The sequence below is a fragment of the Ahaetulla prasina genome, chromosome 1 (genome assembly GCF_028640845.1).
Source record: "Ahaetulla prasina isolate Xishuangbanna chromosome 1, ASM2864084v1, whole genome shotgun sequence".
Lineage (NCBI taxonomy): Eukaryota > Metazoa > Chordata > Lepidosauria > Squamata > Colubridae > Ahaetulla > Ahaetulla prasina.
Genome location: NC_080539.1, coordinates 250,538,652 through 250,563,400, shown reverse-complemented (window position 1 = coordinate 250,563,400; position 24,749 = coordinate 250,538,652). Strand labels below are relative to the sequence as shown.

At 41.3% G+C, this 24,749-nt stretch overlaps 1 protein-coding gene across 1 annotated transcript in view; it reads right to left on the bottom strand.

Annotated features, from left to right (window-relative positions):
* The window catches only part of CNTNAP5 (contactin associated protein family member 5), a 472,018-nt gene that overhangs the window by 359,137 nt on the left and 88,132 nt on the right, over nt 1-24,749 (bottom strand). The gene's annotated exons all lie outside the window — the stretch shown is intronic.

Sequence of the window (24,749 nt, the reverse complement as noted above, 5' to 3'; positions counted from 1 at the left end):
GTAGAAGACACCCATGCCAGGGGCACTGTAAGTACATGATTGTGGGGCAGCAACATTTAAGAGGTATGTTATGTACTTTATCTACTTTATTCTTAAAATGTACATGGCTTTGCACCTTGTTAACAATCTTCTGGATGGCTGATGGTATATTAAACCACCAATCTGAAAACATTTTTTAGTAAAAGAAATTAAACAACAGTCAGGTCATAATTTGCTAGAGGATGGGTGTCAAATTCAAGACCCAGGGACCGGATCCAGCCTGCGGGGTACTTAGACCTGGCCCATAGGGCCTCCCTGCAAACAGTGAAGGACCAGCCCGTGGTGCCTCTGCTAGCAAAAATGGAGCTTGGGAAGGCCCTGCGCGGCCCTCCGAAGCTCCGTTTTCACCTGTGACGGCCTTCTGCAACTCTCTGCCAGTGAAAACAGAGCTCGGTTTTCACTGGCAGAGCACTCGGGCCACCACAGGTGCCACCAACATGAGTGACATTGAGCTAGCCATGCCCAAACTCGCCACACTCCCTGGGCCCCCTGAAGTCAAACACAACCCTGATGTGGCCGTCAATTAAAGTTTGACACTCCTGGGCTAGAGGTTCAGATAGATTCTTTCGTTTTTCAATTCATAATGAATAACACCTTGCCTCTCACTCTCAGTATCCCGACTCTGTACAGAAGAATAATATGATTGAAACCAATAACACCCTAGTTAACATCACCCCACCAATATCTCCAATGTCTCACATTAACTATAACAGATGAAATAACTCTCAGCCAGAAAAGAAATTGTAAGTCAACACAGGTCTAAATCTACTGGAGGCTCATCATTGTATAAGTCCAGAAAGATAAAGGAAACTGGAAAAAAAATAACTTCAACCTAACGTAGTTGGACTAATCACAGCTACAGCAAGCAGGTTATCTTTTCAAAAGTCGACAGGCCCACTCCCACTGTTGTTCCCTGCTGCTGCCTGAATGACCATGTCCTCCAGCCATCCAGCCACCTGTACAGCTGTTTTCCAGCCAATTCTAAATTGGGAAGCTAGTATCACAAAGCATCTGTGTGCATGTGGCCCTTATTTGCTCTCTGCACCAAATCAGAAATGTGTGTACTCTGATTTTTTGGCCTATTAAGTTACACGAATGCAATCACTCTTTTTGGAATCATGATTTGCATTTTAAGTATTGTAAATATTCAGCCGATGATGGTTAATCAAACAAAAACATTAGCATAGTCTGTAGAATGGATCAATATTAAGTAATAGGCTCTTGGACTTTCCACAAGCACAAAATCAACTAGGATTACACTTCTGATGAAGGATATAGACAGTTGTCTCACCATCTGTACAGAATGACATGGCCAGTAGTATACACAGGCAACACATACATACACATACACATACACATACACATACACAACACAAATAACCCCTTTTATTGAGTTCATATGCAACATTTTGAATTATGACAAAAATGGGTTACGATATTCAGCCTTTGTTTGCCAACTGTTATAAAGCTTAAAGCCACCGTTCTTAATTATGCATTAGACTATATTCACTTTTTTTCCTCTTTGCAAGAACAAAGGACTCTGCTGATGGATCCCAATCCCCACACCCCTGGCAAATACTATATTCTCACTAACATTTACTTCAAAGAATTGAACAAATTTGGGATCTCTGCAGGAAAAAAATGAGAAGTCAGTAGTGCATCAGCGGAAATCTGTTCCCCCAATGTCTTTGTCTCTGGGTTAAAATAATATATTACTTGGGTAAAACATAAAGGTGTGGTAAGTAGTAACACCGGTTGAAACCCACCACTGATCTGCATGGTTCTATGATCAAAATTTGGATGCTTGGAAACTGGCTAGTATTTATGACAGTTGCAAGGTTCATGTGATCACCTTTTATGACTTTCTGACCAGCCAAGTCAACGGGGAAGCCAGATTCACTTAGCAACTGTGTTATTCACTTAACAACTGCAACAATTAACTTAATAACGGGACAAGAAAAGTTGCAAAATGGGGCAAAACTCATAATACATAACAAATGTCTCACTTAGCCACAGAAATTTTGGGCTCAATTGTGGTCAGAAGTTGAGGACTGCCTGTACTTGGTCTTGTTTGAGAAAGAATTGGGTGGTGTTTTAAAAAATATACATTCAGTATCCTTAGCTATAAAGTCTTCTTTATCACTTCTTGATTTGCTCTCTCTGTGATTTTTTTTTTTTTTTTTTTTTGGTTGGAGGGGGAATTTGGATATTTTGCCTTGAGTTCCTTAGTAGGTGGGAAGGATTTGTTTCTTTGGAACTATCTGTGACACGACAGACAAAATCCACATTTTGGACAGAGAAGACTGCTGGTTTGAAAGAAGGGTCAAAGACACCCATCCTGCGCAGACTGCACTGGCTACCTGTTGTCTTCTGGGTGCGCTTCAAGGTATTGGTTACCACCTTTAAAGCGCTCCATGGCTTAGGACCGGGATACTTATGGGACCGTCTACTGCCATCTTGTACCTCCCATCGACCTGTGCGTTCTCACAGAGAGGGACTCCTTAGGGTGCCGTCAGCCAAGCAATATCGACTGGCGGCCCCCAGGGGAAGGGCCTTCTCTGTGGGGGCTCCTACCCTGTGGAACGAACTTCCCCCTGGACTTCGACAACTACCAGACCTTCGGACCTTTCGCCGCGAACTTAAGACTTATTTATTCCATCACGCAGGACTGGCTTGAATTTTAATTTTTTAGTTGATTTTATGGGTTTTAATTTTTATTAATTTTATAGGGTTTGATTGTATTTTAAAATTGGGCCAAATTTAATAAGTTTTTTAATGTCTGTTTTTAGTATTGCATGTGTTTCCATTGTATTTTATCTTGGCTGAGTCCTTTGGCTGAGTCCTTTGGGAGAAGGGCGGTATACAAATTAAAATAATATTATTATTATTATTATTATTATTATTATTATTATTATTATTATTATTATTATTATTATTATTATTATTATTATTATTATTATTATTATTATTATTATAGAGGCCATCTATGTCAAAACTGAACAGCCTTCTCTTAACAGAGGGGGAGGGATATGATATCATCTATCTGCAATCTACAGTCCTTTCAACAGTTCCAAGAAGGTTCTACACCCATTTGCACTACTCAGGTGTCCCTTATGAGACAGATAAACCTCCAGGTGACCTTAACAACTTGCTAAAAGAATGCAAATGACCAGCTGTCTACAAGGAGTATAAATCCTTCTGTTCCCCACCATCCAGTCTGAGCTTCTTGGATGAGAAGTGAAACGTCTTCAAAGAAAAAACAGAAAGTCCAATTGCCTCTTGAAAAAGCACCTTTGGGACAACCTGGATGACTGAGAATCTCCATAGACAGGCAGACAGACAACTTTAGTCAAAGAAATTGAATTCTCTATTATCTGGAAATGCAAAAAAAAAAAATCTGTTGGGAAACAGTTGACTGTCACAAAATATGGAAAATTTTATGCCAATCTTAAATCATTCTGTTAAAAAATGCAAATGAGGCCACATACACCAAACAAAATTTGCTCATTTTCTCTTCCATTGCCTGCCTTCAGTGTAGCGGATATATACATAGCAACAAATTTCACTCAAGTGTGAGCCCACTGATTTTTTTGAGAAATCTTCCTGGGAGGAAAAAGCGAGTATATAATTAAATGGAGAGGTCCTGCAGATTAACTAATTCTCAGACTCCACAAGCAACTTCCAACTCATAGCTAAATCTCTCTCTCTGTGTGTGTGTTTGTATATATGTGATGAGGCTATAAAAGTCAAGGAACCCAAATCTTCAGGCTATCTCAACTACATTATTTCATTTTGAATTTTGGCTACAGAATCAGTTCTTGGTTTTCTCTGAAGCAGAGATTATTGCATTAATCCAGACAATGTTCCAGGAGTTATTATAGTAGCAAAATTTTATTTAGCAGAGTAGAGAATGTTTCAAGGTTGTTATTATCGTCAGAATAAAGGCATAGAGTTAATAAACCTTGACCTAACAAAGTAATGTGAATATGGGATACAATATGATAAATTGTAATTTTCCATAATGTAGAATATCATATAGCTTATGAAAGACATATTATACAATTTATATAAGGTTTAGTCTTTTTTCATTTGCTTAAGAGTTAGTATTTTAAAGTATAGCCACAGTATTACATATCTAGAGCACATCCATGTTGCCCGGAGTGTGACATACTTCATGGCTTCTGGTTTGAGATATGTACCAGGCAGTGGTGGGTTACCCCCGGTTCTATAGAACTGGTAGTAAAACCAGCGGGAGGCTCTGCCCACTGACCTAAACGTCATCAAAACTGTGCATGTGCAGAAGAGCGTGTGCACGAGCGGGCATGATGCAAACCGGTAGTAAAGGTAAGTAGAACCCACCCCTGGTACCAGGTACTGGGTTGTACAGAAAAAAAAGATAGAGAATACCAAAGAGATGAGAACTGAAGGAGGCTGAGGGGGCTGGGTCCTAACTAATTTTAAAGATAGAACAAAAGATTATAGGCAGACTGATAGCATGTGACTGACCTGGGCCTATCAACCAGGCCTGGGAAGGATGGACAAGCGGCCAGTGACAGAACTGTATAAAATATGCTGAAATCTGTAACTGGGTGTGGAGTTCTGTTGCTGTGCTAAGCTGAAGTTCCACCAGTTTTTGCAAAAACTTTTAATAAATATTACTTCTGGTTGATCCAAGTATTGGGTGAATTTGTTACACACAGCAGTAAGGTAATCCACTAGGTCTTTTCAGGCCTCCTCCTGTGCAATCTGGCCAAAACTTGGGCCACCAACATCCCATCGTTGCTCAGAGGGAAACCAACAGATCAATTAGAAAGAATCATAATCTTGCCTTCTCCTTTTAGTTTTCAGCATTCTCTAACATAGATTATTTTGGGGGGCAACAATTAAGCAATGAAACTGCTCTAAACTTTTACAAAATTTTACAGATGCGCAAATGAAGACTACTTGATTTTAATTGGAAAGTTACAATTAGATTTGCACCTGTAACTTTTATAACTTCAGCATATGTCACCATGATCATTGAAATTTTATGACTATAACTCCTATGGTATTTCCTCTTCTTCTTACAATAATACTCTGTGCATTAGCAAGCTTACAGATTTAGAAGCCATCATCCTAAAATAAAATCTAAACCAGACCTTTGATAGTCCTGCTTTCTTCTGTTGATACTCATTTTTCTAACCTACACAGCTACTTTAGAGGCTTTAGATAAATTAATGCCATATTAGCAGGTTTTTAGAGCAAGATGGTTTACTGGGGAAAAAAAACCCCACAAAAGTAATATCAAGATATTATAATATAATTAAAAGCTACTTAGAATATTAAACTGTACACAAGACAAATTATTCAGATTCAGGACAACCAGAACTGAAAACATTTATATTTTACCCTACAGATTTCCACTGCATATAGCTGTTAATACTTAAAAATTAATTGGGGAAATAAGTTATTACAGGTAATGTTCATTTAAACTTATATTGTCATTGAAAAAAAAATGATGGGGAAAAAAAGTGACTGGTTTTCACATTTAAAACTGTTGCAGCATTCCCATGGTCACATGATCAAAATTCAGGCACTTAGCAACTGGTGTGTATTTATGACAACTGCACTGTCCCTGGGTTATGTGATCACCATTTCTAACATTCCCAGCCAGCTTTGCTTAATAACTGTTTGATTCACTTAACAACTGCAGTGATTCGTTTAACAACTGTGGCAAAAAGGTCATAAAATGGGGCACAACTATTCTAACAATTACCTTGTTTAGCAAAAATTACTTTTGCTTTTAAACATGCATAAAAGTGACCCAGGTTATAAAAAGTAAATGAGTTTTATTATCGAGTTTCTCAACATTCCCTCCCTCTCTGTGTGTGTGTGTGTGTGTGTGTGTGTGTGTGTGTGTGTGTGTGTAAAGGTAAAGGATTCCCCTGTCCAGTTGTGCCTGACTCTAGAGCAGTGATGGCGAACCTATGGCACATGTGCCAGAGGTGGCATGCAGCGCCCTCTCTGTGGGCATGCAAGCCTTTACCCCAGCTCAGTTCCGCCGCACATGCATGTGTGCCTCCCACCAGCCAGCTGATCTTCGAGTCTCTGTTGCGCATGTGGGGTTGGTGGGGTGCAGGCACAGATGTACGTGGGAAGGGGCATCTGGGGGTCACACATGTCTGCGGGGGCGGAGTGCATGCGGGGAGGGTGCATGCGGGGGCTGCAGCAGGGGCTAAGCATGCATGGGGGGCATGTACACATATGTAAGGGGCATATACAGGGGCCGCGCATGCATTGCATTTTGGGAGTTCGTGCAAGCGTGCACTTTGGCCACTTGGTCCAGAAAAGGTTAGCCATCACTGCTCTAGAGGATGGTGCTCATCTCCATTTCTTACCCGAGGGAGCCAACATTGTTCAAAGACATTTCTGTGTTTATGTGGTGGCATATACTATATACTGAGGCTCATGGAACACTATTACCTTCCCACCAAAGTGGTGCCTATTTATCTACTTGCATTTGCATACTTTCAAACGGCGAGGTGGGCAGGAGCTGGAGCAAGGAAAGGGAGTTCACCCTGTCACATAATGCTTGGATCTCAAACCTGGGCTGTCAGCATCAAGCTGACAAGCTCAGTGTCTTTAACCACTGAGCCATCAACCTTCATATATGTATAAAGTTTTCAATATAATAAAATATACAAACAAAACATATAATAAACAAAACATACACAAAACAAGAACAGATAGAAAATAAGAAATAAGAGATAAAAGAAAAAAATTGAAAAAGAAAAAAATAAATCACAAACAGTTGTATCTTCCACCTTTCTTTCTATCAAGTTATTGTCATCTTAAACTTTTCACCAACCTCTATCTCATTTTTAATCCCAAAACCATCATTTCAGTTTTCTCTTCTTCCAGCAAAAAATCCATATAAATTTTCCAGTCTTTTTTTTTTTTAATATCCTTCTCTCTCTTCTCTGTCCAAACTGGTCAGCTGCACATTTCTGCAAGTTTAATTAATTTAATAATCCAGTCTTCCACTGTAGCCATTTCAACTATTTGCATACAATAATCTTGCCATGCTATGATATATGTACAATATTATTTTCTAATTCTCAGTCCATAAAGCCCAATAGGAATAATTCTGATTCCAACATTCTGGTTCCAACATTTATTTTATTAGTCACTAACCTCCTAGTAAATGCTGCAATTAAACAGCAAATGAAGATTTGATTAAATCTCTAAATTGTGTCCATACTGGTAAAAATAATAATTTGTTCTTTAAGTGAGATAAAAGCTGTTTTAGGAATGCACACTTAACGCCCTACTATGTTTTAAGGGCATAAGTAGAACGTATTTCAATAATGCCTTCAGCACCATATAGGAGTGCAATAACTCCTATTTTTAGCACTATTGGCTTTTCACCTCTGCTGCAAGTAATTTGCATTTGCAACTGCAGAAACAAGATTTTATGGTTGGAAACTAAACAGGTTTTTTGTAGTGCAATCCAAAAGAGAAATAAATTCAGTTTTTAACCATGTACGCAATTTGAAAAATGGATATTAAATCATTCTAATGTTTCCATCAAGAAAGATGGTCAGTCCTAACTATTCTATAGATTTTCTCAATGTTACTTCCCACCCCCACCCCCCAGAGACCATGAGTGATTTTGAATGGTTTAATGTGCTTGTTTTTACAAATTCTGTATAAAGATATAGTAAACTGCTAAGGGGCACAGTAGCCTAGTGGTTAAAATGCTAGGCTTGTCGACTGGAAGGTCATCAGTTTGAGACTCAAGTATTGCATGATGGGATGACCTCCCATTCCTGCCCCAGCTCCTGCCAACCTAGCAGATAGAATAACAGAGGTGGAAGAGATCTTGGCTATGATATAGGGTATCCTGTTTAAGCAGGGGGCTGAAGTCTTCTCGCTTAAACCTCTGCTCTAACAGGAGACCCTATATCATTTTAGACAAATGGTTGCCCAGTCTCTTCTTAAAAGCCTCCAGTGATGGATCACCCACAGTTTCTGAAGGCAAGCTGTTCCACTGATTAATTGTTCTCACTGTCAGGATTTTTGTTCTCCTTATTTCTAAGTTGGTTCTCTCCTTGCTTAGTTTCCATCCATTGTTTCTTGTCTTGCCTTCTGGTGTTTTGGAAAATAGGTTGAGCCCTCTTCTTTATGGCAGCTCCTCAAATATTGGAACACTATCATGTTACCCTAGTGCTTCCTCGCAGTTTGAAAGCATGCAAATGCAAGTAGATAAATAGGTACCACTTCAGTGGGAAGGTAACAGTGTTCCATGCACCTTGATGTATAGTCAGGCTGGCTGGAAGTGTTTGGACAATGCTGGCTCCCTCAAACATAGCTGAGCATTGGCCCATAGAATAGGGCACAACTGGACAAAAGAAACCTTTACCTGTATAGTAAAATGAGAGGAGTCCTTATGAATGTACCAATAAATAAGCCTCATAATGTAATATTGTGATAAAATATTTATTAAATCTCTAACATGATTGGTAAGACCAATTCCAGCATTAGGCATAGGGAGGTGGTGTCCTTAGCCAGGAGGTTTTGGATTATTTGGTGACTTTTCATATCATCAAAGGAGAGATGCTTAAAGGATCTTCTCTTTCATGTATTATGGTAATGAAATGTCATGGGGATTAGCATTTCATATTTTTTATTTGGTCTGCACTTGAATATAAATGTGGAACAAGACCTGTTTTTCCCCACAGCAACATCTTCGTCTGTGAGGAAGGTTGGACAGAAAGAATGTAGCTGGCCCAAAACTACCTAGATACTTTTGATGGCTAAGACTGGATATGGTCTCCTTGCTTATAGTCCTACTACCTTAACCCTGTATTTGTCAAGTCTTGGCCACTTTAAGATGTATTGTCAGAATATTCATGACTGAGAAAACAGGGGTAAAATGCTCCCAGTTTGGACCAGTTCACGCGATCTGGTAGCGATAGGGGCAGGTAGTTCGGAGAACCGGTAGCAAAAATCCCTGCCCCCCCCACGCCTCGCTGTTCCTCTTCTCTATCCCTGAAGCGCTCGGTCGTGATATAGCTGCAAACAGCCTTAAATGACTGCCGCAACACTTCAAAGGGCCACACTACAGCTGATCATCGCTGTAGGCAGCGAGTTGTTTGGTGCCCCTATTTTTAAAGAAGGTAGACCGGTGCCTGCCAAAAAAAGGCACTTGGTAGACCAGTGCCTCTCAGTAAAAGGCAATTGGTAGACTGGGGCCTCTATTTTTAAAGAAGGTAGATCAGTACCTCCCAAGTTTTGTATACGTTATTATTTTTATTATTTATTATTATTGACCATGCCCATTCAGTCACCTGACCACCAAGCCATACCCACCAATTAAGCCACACCCACAGAACCGGTAGGGAAAATTTTTAGATTTCACCCCTGTGGGAAGACATGGTAACAAGGTCAGCCAGTGAATAGGCATGGCAACTGGGTCAGACAATGAGGGCTGTTTTGGAAATAGAAACTTAAGGAAGGAGTCTGGGCATGGCTTAGCTCTGTGCTCAGCTCTAAAATGAAACTAGTCTGGACTTGTCTGCTCTGAACTGCTGGAACTGAAAGCAATCTCTCCTCTCCACCCCATTGGAAGAATCTGCTGTTGGTATTGTAAATTTACTTCATGTGTTATTATGTATATAAAGACATTAATGAATCCTGCTGAATCAGTTTACCTGTGTGTGCTGTCTCGATTTGATTTTGCAACAAACTCTGACATATATGAACTTCAACTCCTATCATTTCCCAGCCAGCATTTTAAAGTGACCTAGGTTGACAAACATTGCCTTAATCCAGGGGTGTCAAATAGTGGCCTGTGGGCCGGATGTGTCACGTGCTGGCCACGCCCATGCCCGGTTTAGCAAAGGGGGAAAAAGTTGTGATACATCATGTGATGACACTTTGACAACATGAGTTTGACACCCCTGCCTTAACCAGTATACCACATTGGTTCTCCTATAAATGGAGAACAAAAAACCTTGACTTGACCCAATTTGTTACAGCAAAATGTGTTCATGTGGCCTTGGTGATTAGAAATGGTAAGTTTATTTTACAATAATGAAATCCTTTTTCTTTTATTTCATTTTATATATTTTATTTTATTTTATTCATGCATGAAAGGACACACAGGTAGTATTTAAGTAATCCCTTTGCATCTTTTTCCCTTTACAAGAATGCTTCCATAAAACCAAAAAAACTAATTGGGAGCATTTATTTCAAGTAGATGAAATTTCTTGATTATGTTTACTTGTTGAAAATTTGGAGCATTACAGAAATCAAGTAACTATGATTTGAAAACCAAAGTTTAAAGCCTAGAGGCAAATTATGGTTGATTAAAGAAATCATACTTAAACCATGCTATGTAACATATGAACAAAGACACATAATATATGGTGATACTACAGCAGTATATGTATCCTTTACATGTGAAAGATGTTACTGTTAGTCACTGACATTTCAAGGTAAGACTGGAAATATTCATTCTGAATATTAATTGGAGAAACCACTGTCTGTCAGTAGCATAGGCAACAATTTCCAGATGAACCAACACTGAGTTAATATATGGAAACTTCCAATATTTTAAGGCTTAAAAATATAACTTATCTTAGGTAATTATTCATGTTAAGTCCTTTTGTTTATTTTTATTTTATTTATTTATTTATTTATTTATTTATTTATTTATTTATTTATTTATTTATTTATTTATTTATTTATTTACATTTATATCCCGCCCTTCTCCGAAGACTCAGGGCGGCTTACAGTATATAAGGCAATAGTCTCATTCTATTTGTATATTTACAAAGTCAACTTATTGCCCCCCCAACAATCTGGGTCCTCATTTTACCTACCTTATAAAGGATGGAAGGCTGAGTCAACCTTGGGCCAGGCTTGAACCTGCAGTAATTGCAGGCTGCTGTGTTTTAATAACAGGCTTCTTACAGCCTGAGCCACCACGGCCCCTTTGTATTTTTGTAGATACTGTATGTGTATTTTATTACACACAAATAATACATTCTATAAAGTTATCCAATCCATGTATATGAGGAAAGGTAGTAGAGCTCAAATAATATTGTTCAAGGATAGTAGAGCTCCAAAAATACAATGTAATTTCCAAATTGAAGATAATAGTTTAAAATTCATGGGAAAAATATCTTTTGAATATAAATAAAAGTTGGAATAGATAAGGATTTCATTTTAAGCTTGCATGAAATAACATCCACTAAAGAACCTTTTAATCTTGATTTATTATGAATGATGAAACAATAATTAAATCATAGCTTGGGAGATATTTTACCCATTCCTGGGATGATTTATTATTACAATTCTTTTAATTTCCCTTTAAAACTCTTAAACTTTCTTTCTCTGTTTAAACAGTATTTTCTTTAATGATGTTGTCAAACCACTCCTAACATCAGATTCTGATACATGTTGAATATATGCCATCAGATGTTCAATTAGGGTACATATTCAGAGATTTAATTAATTTAATTAATTAGTTATTTATTTGGTTTATCCTCAGTTGGATCCATTACTATTGTTAACGATAAAATAAAAAAGGTGAGAAAGAATAGAATAGAATAGAATAGAATAGAATAGAATAGAATAGAATAGAATAGAATAGAATAGAATAGAATAGAATTCTTTATTTGCCAGGTGTGATTAGACATACAAAAACAGAATCTAATCATTAATCCCCATAGGGTCTCTGGAAAAGCCAGGCAGTAGACTCTTGACGTAGTAGATTCTAGAAAGTCCTAAGAGTGGGGTTCATCCTTGTCTCATAGAAGAGAAAAATGCAGACAAATGCACCCCTCAGTATCCACCTCCTAATAGAAGGGCCCCTAATACCATGATTATCCAGCTCAAGCAGTTGGAAGCTCTGTGAGAAAGGTAAAGCCCCATTATTTCCTATTTTAGCCTCTATTTTTTCCCCATTTCATTTCAGTATTTCAGAGACCTTAGTTCTCAGTTCAGAGGTACTGTAATTCCAATTCTTCACAAAAGAAAGAAAGACAAGAAAATTCAAACCGAATAACCAGAATGGAATGTGTATTGCATTTACAATCAAATCCTATTAATGTTTACTGAGTAATAAACCCTGCTAAATCCAACAGATTTACTACTTTAAGTAAGTGCTCTCATGGGCTTTTAGCATCAGTCTATTGTAGATTTACAAAACTCCTCTCATGTTCCTAGATTGTTCTTTTTATGAGATTGTGTTTGTCTGGTGGCTGGATTACACCCTATTTATTGTATCTGCCTTCAAAGCATGAAGTATGTTTATTTTTATCTCATTCCAATTCTGTCATTTCATCTAGGGCCTCCCACTCCTTCCGCAACCATTGATAAAGAGTACGAGAAAAATACAACCTTCACTTGAGGGGGAATACATAAACAGACATAAAGTACAGGACTCATGTCTATGACTCAGAAAGAAAGGTCTTTGGAAGTTGGCCCAGAATGTGCTTTTCTTAATGCCAACCGCATAGAATCTCTCTTGGAGGAAATTGTGATCTAGGAGCTCATTAGCCAGCTGTCATCTTTATGGAGAACCCAAGCCATCTATGCATCAGAAATAGATTTTATTACCTCCTGCCAACATTTGGATCTCAGAGAACAGCAGCAGATTGCAGCTGGCAAGAGAACTAAGTAATTCATTCTTAGAGATCTATAATGAAAAGTGCTTTTTAAAAAAATATTAATAAAAGGGTTTTTTTTCCCTTGAGAGTTCCGTTTTTCTCTAGATGGAATGTATATTATTATAAAGTAAATTTCCAATAATATTAAAACTAGCCCTATTTATTACAATCTAGGACATGGAGAACTTTTTTTTTAACCCTGTCCTTTTAGAGCCTCACTATTTTTGTGCTGCAGTATTTTATTGATGAATTTGTTATCCAGGGTTAAGCATATTATTAACTGAATAAATAAATAAACTAAAATATGGAAGCCAATGGGACATATTGTGTATACTAGATATCTTAGTTCCAGCAAAGCTATCTATGGAGGTTCTCATTCATCCAGAAGCTTATTGAATGGGAAGTGAAACTTCTTAAAGAAAAATCAGAAAGTCCAGATGCCTTTAAAATAAAAGCAACTTTGGGATTTCCAGCAAAGTTGTTACGTCACATGTCTTTTAAGGGGATATTTGGGGATTGAGAAGATTATGAAATATGTACTACGTGGTATAAGTGGTAGTGCTGTTTATTTTGTTTTACAATTATTGTTGTTGTGTTGGTCACATATGTACATCTTTGTTTGCATTTACTGTTACAAAGCTTCTTTAAGCCACTGAGATTCATTCTCCTGAAGTGGTTTAAAGAGTATTTGTAAGAAATGCATATATTAAATACAGGGGTGAAATGTAAAATTTGTTACTACAAGTTCTGTGGGCATGGCTTGGTCGAGGGGGTAATGTGACTGGGTGGACATGGCCAACTTTTTTTTTTTTACTTTTAAAAGCATTTTTTCTAACACCTCTTCGGCCGAAGAGGTTATAAAAAATGCTTTTAAAAGCCTCTAATGATCGCACAGCTCAGCTGGGATCGTCAGAACCTTTTAAAAGCATTTTTTCTACAACCTTTTCAATTTTTTCTACAACCTACAATTTTTTTCTACAACCAGGAGCATTTCACCCCTGATTAAATAAATAAAAGCACAACATGTGCATGTCAAGCACATCCTGTTTTGAAGAAAAAACATATCTATGTGACAGAAAATATGTTTTGCTCTAAGAAGTTAAATCTCTTGCAAGTGGCATCTTCAATTGGGTAGGGTGAGAGAAAGCTCCTATCTGAAATTCAGTGACAGTAACAGAGTTGGAAGGTCATCTAGTCCAACCCCCTGCTCACAAAGGAGACCTATACTAGGGATTTGAACCGCCGAACTACTGACCCTTCTGATCAACAAGCTCAGCTTCTTAGCCACTGAGCCACCTAGCCAGACCTTGAGCCACCTAGCCATGCAAAATTCAAAATAGTACCATACCAAACAGTAAGCTAAATAGTTTGGTTCAGGAGAAAATGTCTTTCTTTGATTTTGTTTCTATAGTTATTTGCTGATTTTTACAATTATTAATTTTTTTGGAGGGTGTGTGTATTATAAGCTTTGAGATCCAATTTGTCTGGAGGGTATTGGTTTGAGAAAGCAATAACATCTAAAACAAGATATATATTCACCAAATTGAAAATACACATTTAAAGAAGTAGAATCCACCTTCATTATCATCTTCTCTTGCCTGGGAAAAAAAGGTGTCTGCTGAAGTTAGGAGCATCAAAGAAATAATCATCTTGTTGTGTATGATCCCATTGGTGGGAAATCCCAGCGGGAAATTCCAGCAGGAAAACATTTGAATCCTATTGGTGACCAACTGACCCAGGTGTTTATATAAGGAGAGCATCCTGCCTGCATCTTTTGCTGAAGTCTCACTATAAATAAAAAGAGCTGTTGTCACGAATCCAGCCTCGAACTCCTTACTCGCAAACTCAACACTGGCGACGATCAGGACAGAGAAAAAGAACCCAGCCCTCCCAAGATGGCCAACTCTGCCAACAAACTGGAACCATTTGATCCAGCGGAAGAGTCTTGGGAGATGTTCATGATAAGATTCAATTGCTTTCTCCATTTCAACGACAATAGCCAACTACCTGATGATAAAAAACGGTCGTTTTTCCTCACCAACTGCGGCTCGAAAGTATTCCGGATGGCGGTGAACCTATTGTCTCCAAGGCCAGTCCACCAAGTCGACTGGTCCGTCCTGCAAGAGACACTTAAAGCTTACTATGAACCGACTCCATCGAAATACTCCCAGCGTTTTGATTTCCGCATGCCTCCAGCTAGAGGGGAACCTATCGCTGACTTTATCGCTTCCCTTCGTCAAGCCTCCTCCATGTGCGATTTTGGGGCATACCTAGATGAAGCATTGCTGGATCAATTCATTTGGGGCTTAAGGGACGGCCAGCTGAGAAGGATGCTACTGGCTAGACGAAACCTCTCATTAACCACCGCAATTGATGAGGCTACAGTATACGAGCAATCACACCAAGCAGCTTTAAAGATGCAGCAGCCAGGGGTGAGTAGGGCTCCACCAGCCTATCGAGAGGCACCGGTTCATTACGAGTCCGCCCAAGCCCACGCTTCAAGCTCCAACTCCTTTGAAGAGGGGGAGGAAGAAGAGGCGACAACAGTTTGTCGAACAGAGCGTTCTCCCCGGAAAAAAAGTTTTGAGTTTCCCTGCTCTAGCTGTGGGGGAAACCATCAGAGAAACAACTGCCGTTTCCGTGATGCAACGTGTCGTCGTTGTGAGAAGAAAGGCCATTTGGCTCACGTCTGCAGGGCTACATCGCCGATTCAAGTTTCCCGCCAGAGAAATCGTGGGGAATGGTGGCCAGCTAGCCAGCAGACATCCCCGCGCAGGCGCGAACAAAATGGCCGCCAACAGAAGGGCGCGTATGCAAACCTAATCACCATTGGCAGCGCCATCACAAAACCAGAAGAAAAAACGTACACCATGGTCACAGTAGATGGGAAGAAGATCAAGATGGAAGTCGACACCGGATCGCCCATCACTATCGTATCCTGGCCTATAATTCAAAAGTTGTTGCCGCACATTAAGGAAAATCACCTACAAGCCCAATACCTGCGCATCCGTGATTTCCAAGGCAACAAAGTTCCTGTGAAAGGCACGGCCACCGTAAACGTAGTCTATGGGCAATATAAAGAGAAGCTGCCTATCACCATCGTGCAAGGCAACCTCCCGAGCCTCATGGGTTGGGATTGGATCCGGAAATTAGGGATCGGGTTATTTGGAGTACTCGAGATCAACGCTGACTGCCAATATAGGAAGGATGATCTCTTTCATGAATTCCAAGATGTGTTCACCGGAACCTTGGGCAAGTATGTGGGAACACCTATATCCTTTAACCTAGACCCAGGGGTAGCACCCATTAGACTCAAAGCAAGGAGGGTTCCTTTCGCACTTAAGCAAAAAATAGATAAGGAACTGGATAAGTTAGTTCAGCAGGGAATCCTCATCCCCATTGACCATGCTAAATGGGAAACCCCCATAGTAACGCCTATCAAGGCTGATGGGTCTGTCCGCATCTGCGCAGACTATAAGGCAACGTTAAATAAGGCCCTACAAAAGAGTGCCTACCCAGTGCCGGTCGTGCAACACTTATTGCACTCGTTGGGCTCGGGGAAAATTTTCGCAAAACTTGATCTAGCCCAGGCTTACCAGCAGTTGCCTGTTGACAATGCCACAGCTGAAGCGCAAACAATAGTGACCCATAGAGGAGCATTCAAATGCACCCGTTTACAATTTGGGGTCAGTGTGGCACCAGGACTTTTCCAAAATCTGATGGAGAGACTGTTACAAGGGATTCCTGGGGTGGTGCCTTATTTCGATGATGTCCTAATTTCTGCTGACAATCAGCACCAGCTAATGATTAGACTAAGAGAAGTCTTGACGGTATTCAGAAATGCAGGACTTCAACTGAAACGAGAGAAATGCCAAATAGGGGTGCCCTCAGTTGAATTCCTGGGATACAAAATCGACCAGATGGGCATCCACCCCACCGAGTCAAAAATTAAAGCAATTAAGGAGGCACCCACCCCCAAGGATAAGACGGAACTGCAAGCCTTCCTTGGCCTCCTGAATTTTTACGCTGTATTCTTAAAACAAAAAGCCACAGTGGCAGAGCCCCTTCACAGACTCTTGACTAACAAAAGACCATGGTTCTGGGGAAAGGAGGAAGCAAAGGCATTTTCTAAAGTTAAGGAACTCCTGACAGAGGACAGTCTCCTAATCCAATACAATCACACTCTGCCGTTAGTTTTAGTTCATGCATCCCCGTTTGGAGTGGGGGCTGTACTGAGCCATCGGTTGCCGAATGGGTCCGAGGCACCAATCGCATATTTCTCCCAAACTCTGTCCAGCCCAGAAAGGAATTATAGCCAACTGGACAAGGAAGCCCTGGCTGCAGTCTCCGGGGTTAAGAAATTTCATGAATACCTTTTTGGGAGACAATTTGAACTCACATCGACCACCGCCCCTTCTTGGACTACTGGCCGGGACCGACCCACTCCCATTGCATTATCCCTAGGCTCACGAGATGGGCATTGTTTTGGCAGCCTACAACTACAAACTGATCCACCGTCCCGGCAAGGACTTAACACATGCTGACGCCTAAGCAGATGCCCACTGCCAAAGCTAGTAGAGGACCCAACCCCAGGTACACCGGCTCTGCTCATTGACTTTATGACAACGGGCCCATTGACCTCAACAGGCCCATTGACCTCAACAGGCCCATTGACCTCAACAGGCCCATTGACCTCAACAGGCCCATTGACCTCAACAGGCCCATTGACCTCAACAGGCCCATTGACCTCAACAGGCCCATTGACCTCAACAGGCCCATTGACCTCAACAGGCCCATTGACCTCAACAGGCCCATTGACCTCAACAGGCCCATTGACCTCAACAGGCCCATTGACCTCAACAGGCCCATTGACCTCAACAGGCCCATTGACCTCAACAGGCCCATTGACCTCAACAGGCCCATTGACCTCAACAGGCCCATTGACCTCAACAGGCCCATTGACCTCAACAGGCCCATTGACCTCAACAGGCCCATTGACCTCAACAGGCCCATTGACCTCAACAGGCCCATTGACCTCAACAGGCCCATTGACCTCAACAGGCCCATTGACCTCAACAGGCCCATTGACCTCAACAGGCCCATTGACCTCAACAGGCCCATTGACCTCAACAGGCCCATTGACCTCAACAGGCCCATTGACCTCAACAGGCCCATTGACCTCAACAGGCCCATTGACCTCAACAGGCCCATTGACCTCAACAGGCCCATTGACCTCAACAGGCCCATTGACCTCAACAGGCCCATTGACCTCAACAGGCCCATTGACCTCAACAGGCCCATTGACCTCAACAGGCCCATTGACCTCAACAGGCCCATTGACCTCAACAGGCCCATTGACCTCAACAGGCCCATTGACCTCAACAGGCCCATTGACCTCAACAGGCCCATTGACCTCAACAGGCCCATTGACCTCAACAGGCCCATTGACCTCAACAGGCCCATTGACCTCAACAGGCCCATTGACCTCAACAGGCCCATTGACCTCAACAGGCCCATTGACCTCAACAGGCCCATTGACCTCAACAGGCCCATTGACCTCAACAGGCCCATTGACCTCAACAGGCCCATTGACCTCAACAGGCCCATTGACCTCAACAGGCCCATTGACCTCAACAGGCCCATTGACCTCAACAGGCCCATTGACCTCAACAGGCCCATTGACCTCAACAGGCCCATTGACCTCAACAGGCCCATTGACCTCAACAGGCCCATTGACCTCAACAGGCCCATTGACCTCAACAGGCCCATTGACCTCAACAGGCCCATTGACCTCAACAGGCCCATTGACCTCAACAGGCCCATTGACCTCAACAGGCCCATTGACCTCAACAGGCCCATTGACCTCAACAGGCCCATTGACCTCAACAGGCCCATTGACCTCAACAGGCCCATTGACCTCAACAGGCCCATTGACCTCAACAGGCCCATTGACCTCAACAGGCCCATTGACCTCAACAGGCCCATTGACCTCAACAGGCCCATTGACCTCAACAGGCCCATTGACCTCAACAGGCCCATTGACCTCAACAGGCCCATTGACCTCAACAGGCCCATTGACCTCAACAGGCCCATTGACCTCAACAGGCCCATTGACCTCAACAGGCCCATTGACCTCAACAGGCCCATTGACCTCAACAGGCCCATTGACCTCAACAGGCCCATTGACCTCAACAGGCCCATTGACCTCAACAGGCCCATTGACCTCAACAGGCCCATTGACCTCAACAGGCCCATTGACCTCAACAGGCCCATTGACCTCAACAGGCCCATTGACCTCAACAGGCCCATTGACCTCAACAGGCCCATTGACCTCAACAGGCCCATTGACCTCAACAGGCCCATTGACCTCAACAGGCCCATTGACCTCAACAGGCCCATTGACCTCAACAGGCCCATTGACCTCAACAGGCCCATTGACCTCAACAGGCCCATTGACCTCAACAGGCCCATTGACCTCAACAGGCCCATTGACCTCAACAGGCCCATTGACCTCAACAGGCCCATTGACCTCAACAGGCCCATTGACCTCAACAGGCCCATTGACCTCAACAGGCCCATTGACCTCAACAGGCCCATTGACCTCAACAGGCCCATTGACCTCAACAGGCCCATTGACCTCAACAGGCCCATTGACCTCAACAGGCCCATTGACCTCAACAGGCCCATTGACCTCAACAGGCCCATTGACCTCAACAGGCCCATTGACCTCAACAGGCCCATTGACCTCAACAGGCCCATTGACCTCAACAGGCCCATTGACCTCAACAGGCCCATTGACCTCAACAGGCCCATTGACCTCAACAGGCCCATTGACCTCAACAGGCCCATTGACCTCAACAGGCCCATTGACCTCAACAGGCCCATTGACCTCAACAGGCCCATTGACCTCAACAGGCCCATTGACCTCAACAGGCCCATTGACCTCAACAGGCCCATTGACCTCAACAGGCCCATTGACCTCAACAGGCCCATTGACCTCAACAGGCCCATTGACCTCAACAGGCCCATTGACCTCAACAGGCCCATTGACCTCAACAGGCCCATTGACCTCAACAGGCCCATTGACCTCAACAGGCCCATTGACCTCAACAGGCCCATTGACCTCAACAGGCCCATTGACCTCAACAGGCCCATTGACCTCAACAGGCCCATTGACCTCAACAGGCCCATTGACCTCAACAGGCCCATTGACCTCAACAGGCCCATTGACCTCAACAGGCCCATTGACCTCAACAGGCCCATTGACCTCAACAGGCCCATTGACCTCAACAGGCCCATTGACCTCAACAGGCCCATTGACCTCAACAGGCCCATTGACCTCAACAGGCCCATTGACCTCAACAGGCCCATTGACCTCAACAGGCCCATTGACCTCAACAGGCCCATTGACCTCAACAGGCCCATTGACCTCAACAGGCCCATTGACCTCAACAGGCCCATTGACCTCAACAGGCCCATTGACCTCAACAGGCCCATTGACCTCAACAGGCCCATTGACCTCAACAGGCCCATTGACCTCAACAGGCCCATTGACCTCAACAGGCCCATTGACCTCAACAGGCCGCTTTCATTTCAAATTATTTCTATTTCTTAATTACATATCTTCAATCATTCCTTTACATTGATCCTTCATCTCCCCTCCCCCACCCCCTCCCACCCCGAGACTTCCCAGAACAAAGTACAGGGTATAAAATTAACAATCATAAATACGAGTCAGTTGTCAAGCATCTGAATGTAAATCATGTGGGGATGTTGCAATGGTCACAGGTCTGAAAAATGGTCATAAGTCACTTTTTTCAGTGCCATTGTAACGTTGGACAGTTACTAAGTGAACTGTTATAAATTGAGGACTCCCTGTACAAAGGATTTCTAGTGTTTGTCAACAATGGAATGATAATTTTGAAGAGCAAAAAACCATCTCCAACTTCATTCACACATCGAGTTTTTGAAGTTTTTTTTTAATAGGAGTGTAAGTTTCCTCATAGATACATAGTTTAATATATTGTTCTTAACTTCTATGTTTCACAAATATTTCCTCCAACCTAAAATTGGGAATATCATTGCTTAGATTAAAGTTCAGACTCTGTGTTCTCATCCAAATTCTGCCAACTCTGAGAGTTGTTGAGAAACAATTCAGGCCCTGGGCATGAGAGGGAATGATAAGCTGCTCTGATAAATTGATATTATCCCAATGACATTTTTCCATCCGCTGAGCAGGAGAATACTACTACTTTTAAACAATTAGTAAGCCTGTTTGGAGAATGGGTAAATTAATTCTCTCATAGAAGCAATTCTTGATTTATGACCATTACTTGGATCTGAAATTGCAGTTGTTAAGTGATGTAGTCCCGTGACAGGACTCAATTTTTCAACCATTTTTAATTACAGTTAATAAGAAAATTGCTGCAGTTGCTAAGCAAATATCACAGTGAAATATATGACTGTTAAACAAATCTCAGTTTTCCCATTGACTTTGCTTGTCAGAAGTTGACTGGGGAAGTCACAAATCACAATCACATGATTATAAGATGCTGCAACTGTTGTAAATTTGAGCAAGTTGCCAAGTGCCCAAATTGCAATTATCTGACCAAGGCGGTGATGCAAAACTTATAATTTGGAGGTTACTTTTTTTTCACTGCAGTTGTAACCTGGAGCTGTTGTTAAATGAACTGTTGTAAGCCAAGGACCACCTGTAATACCTATTGGGATCAACTTAATTCCAAGGGGAAAGTTTTTTAAAACTATTTTTTTTAAAAGGAAACTGTATAATCTTTACCCTGGGTTTACCCTGAAGTGCTTCTTGGAAGTTGATTCTAGTGAAATATTTATTTATTTGGTCTAAAAGATCCAAACGTTACCATTATCTTGGAATTGCCACAGTTATTGAAGACTCAAAATAATAAACTCTGACTCTTAAGTGAGTAACACTTTTTAAAAAAACACCAAGAAGTTGAAAGCAGTCAGTGAAATTATTATTACCTGCTTACATGTGTCTGGAATAATGAGTTTAAATGACCTCTTAAACCTTTAAACAGTAACTGAGATTAATATAAAGAAAATAACAAATATTTGTTCTGTATATTGCGTATCTTAGAGAATTTTTAATAAAGTTAGTTACAATTGCATTATTCCTGGAAATGCAGCTCTGGAGTTGAAACTTTAACTTATATGGCTTAAAAGTAAAAGTTCTCCCGCACATGCATGCTAGCCGTTCCTGGTTCTAGGAGGCGGTGCTCATCTATGTTTCTAAGCCAAAGAGCCAGCGCTGTCCAAAGATGTTTCCGTGGTCATATGACTAGACACCGAAGGCACACAGAATGCGGTTACCTTCCCACCAAAGGTGGTTGCTATTTTTCTACTTGCATTTTTACATACTTTGGAACTGCTAGGTTGGCAGAAACTGGGACAAGTAACGAGGCTCACCCCTTTACGTGGCGCTAGGGATTTGAACCACTGAACTGCTGAGCTTCTGATCAACAAGCTCAGCCTCTTAGCCACTGAGCTACTGTGTCCCCTTTATATGGCTTAGATTTGCCCTATTCTTGCCACATTTGAGGCTGAAAGCAACAATATTGTTTATATGACATTGGATCATAGGTATACAATACAAAGCACAGTTACAAAACAATATTGATGAAATGTGTATTGAAATGTCCTAATGCCAAGCTTTAGACTTGCATACTTACATCCTAACATTCAATGCAAGTCAAGAAATTCCATGGTTTGCATTGCAAATGTCATATACATTTTGTCATTTGTGCATCTCTGTGCCTCCCTTCACAGGTACCCCTGCTTTGGTTTGACCAGTCAGTGATAAAGCATGTTCTTGTTAAAATGTTAATGTTCTTGTTGACTGTAAGTCCCATCTATGAAATGGAGAATTGTAGATTTTTGGGGGGAATGAAGGTTGGTTAAAAGAATAATAATACAGTACTGAAAGGAGAAATCTATGCTTGATTTGGAGCAATAACACCAGCGGAACTACAAAAAATGTGCTACTTGGAACATCGTACATCTTAAGTAGGTACTTGGTTGATACCTAGGACGCTGGCAGCAACCCATATCAACAATTAGCACCAGTCAATGGTATTTGTGATGCATTTTTGAATGTTCAGTTGACTTGAGTTTCATGTATAATAACAATAACAATAATAGCAATAATAATAATAATAAACCAAATGTCTTTAATAACTCCAAAATTCTCCACTAACTGACCATCACTTGAGAATTTAAGACCACACATCTGGAGGATGTTCAGGTTGAGGAAGAATAGTATACAGCATTTTGCCAAAGAAATCTATCATGAATAATAATATTATTGGCAGAAAGCCACCATCTCATGTACACTAGGGAAAGTGCCAGCAACTGCAGCTGTTCAGAGATAAATTTAACATATGCACAAAAATGGAAGACTACGAAAATCTAGCACATCACTATTCAGCGTGTAGTGTCATGATGTTTCACTTTGAGTTTTGATATTTGCATTTTACAATTGATAGTATATTCAATATTAAACTACCATAATGGCTATTCCACAGAAATATGATCAATTACTGTTTTAGCATCAGGGCTGAGCCCATAGTAGAAAGCTCAAGGCTATCAAAGCTTTTATCCCAGAGTATACACCCTCTGATGCTGCTTTCCTGTTTGGATGTAATTGTTTGGTTGGTACTACAATTACCTCCAGTTTTCCAAGAGGATGTCTTTATCTGGAATCCTCCCCTTTCATTCCAGGATATGGGAGAGATTGTACCCCACAGCTCATGCACACTTGTATCAGCAGGACAAGGGAAAGAAGATGATAATAATGACATGTGCTATATATTGCTATTATGTAGGCCTGCAGGTCCAGTTGCAATCTATGCCTATGAAAGTTGGACCATAAGGAAGGCTGAGCATCAAAGAATTGAGGCCTTTGAACTATGGTGCTGGAGAAGACTCATGCAAGTCCCTTGGACTGCAAGGCAATCAAACTGGTCAGTCCTAGAGGAGATCAACCCTGACTGCTCTTTAGAAGGCCAGACCCTGAAGATGAAACTCAAATACTTTGGCCACCTAATGAGAAGGAAGGACTCACTGGAGAAGAGCCTAATGCTGGGAAAGATTGAGGGCAAAAGAAGAAGGAGACGACAGAAAATGAGGTGACTGGATGGACACACTGAAGCAGTAGGCGTGAGTTTAAATAGACTCCAGAGGATGGTAGAGGATAGGAAGGCCTGGAGGAAAGTTGTTCATGGGGTCGCAATGGGTTGGACATGACTTCGCAGCTAACAACAACAACAACAAGGCCTGCAGGTGAGACCAGCCCCATCCCCTTTGAGATTTCAGAGCTGATAATATTTTTTTTCTTTTTTAAAAAAAAAAAGAAAAGGAGGTTAATGTCCCTTTTTGTATTTAAGTGGTCACATATAGCAATAGCTCTTAGCCTTATATACCACTTCACAGTGCTTTACAGCCCTCTCTTAGCAGTTTTTTCTTACAGAGTCAGCATATTACCATATTACAATCTGGGTCCTCATTTTACTGACCTCGGAAAGTTGGAAGCCTGAGTCAACCTTGAGCCAATGAGACTCAAACTGTCAAACTGCTGAGAATTGGCAGTCAGCTGAATTAGCCTGCAATACTGCATTCTAACCACTGAGCCACTGAGTCATATAAAAATATAAGAATTCAATGGCAATGGTGACTTCAAGAAAAACTTATAAAGCAATACAAGATTCTGGGCAGAAACAGGATAATGTTAGTCGGTTCCTAATTTCTACTGTAAAAAGTTTTTATAAAAGTACACTATCTAATTTACTGAGTAGTAAATGCATTACAATGCACATAAATATCGGGCACCATAATTAGACAGAAACATAAACTTTTATTTTATTTTATTTTTTAAGTATGTGAAGGACTCTGTTTCTTGACTATTTAGGTAGCCCTCGCTTGATGACCAAAATTGAGCCCAACATTTCTGTTGCAAAATGAGACAGCTGTTAAATGATTTTTGGCTCATTTTACGACTTTTCTTGCCACAGTTGTTAAGTA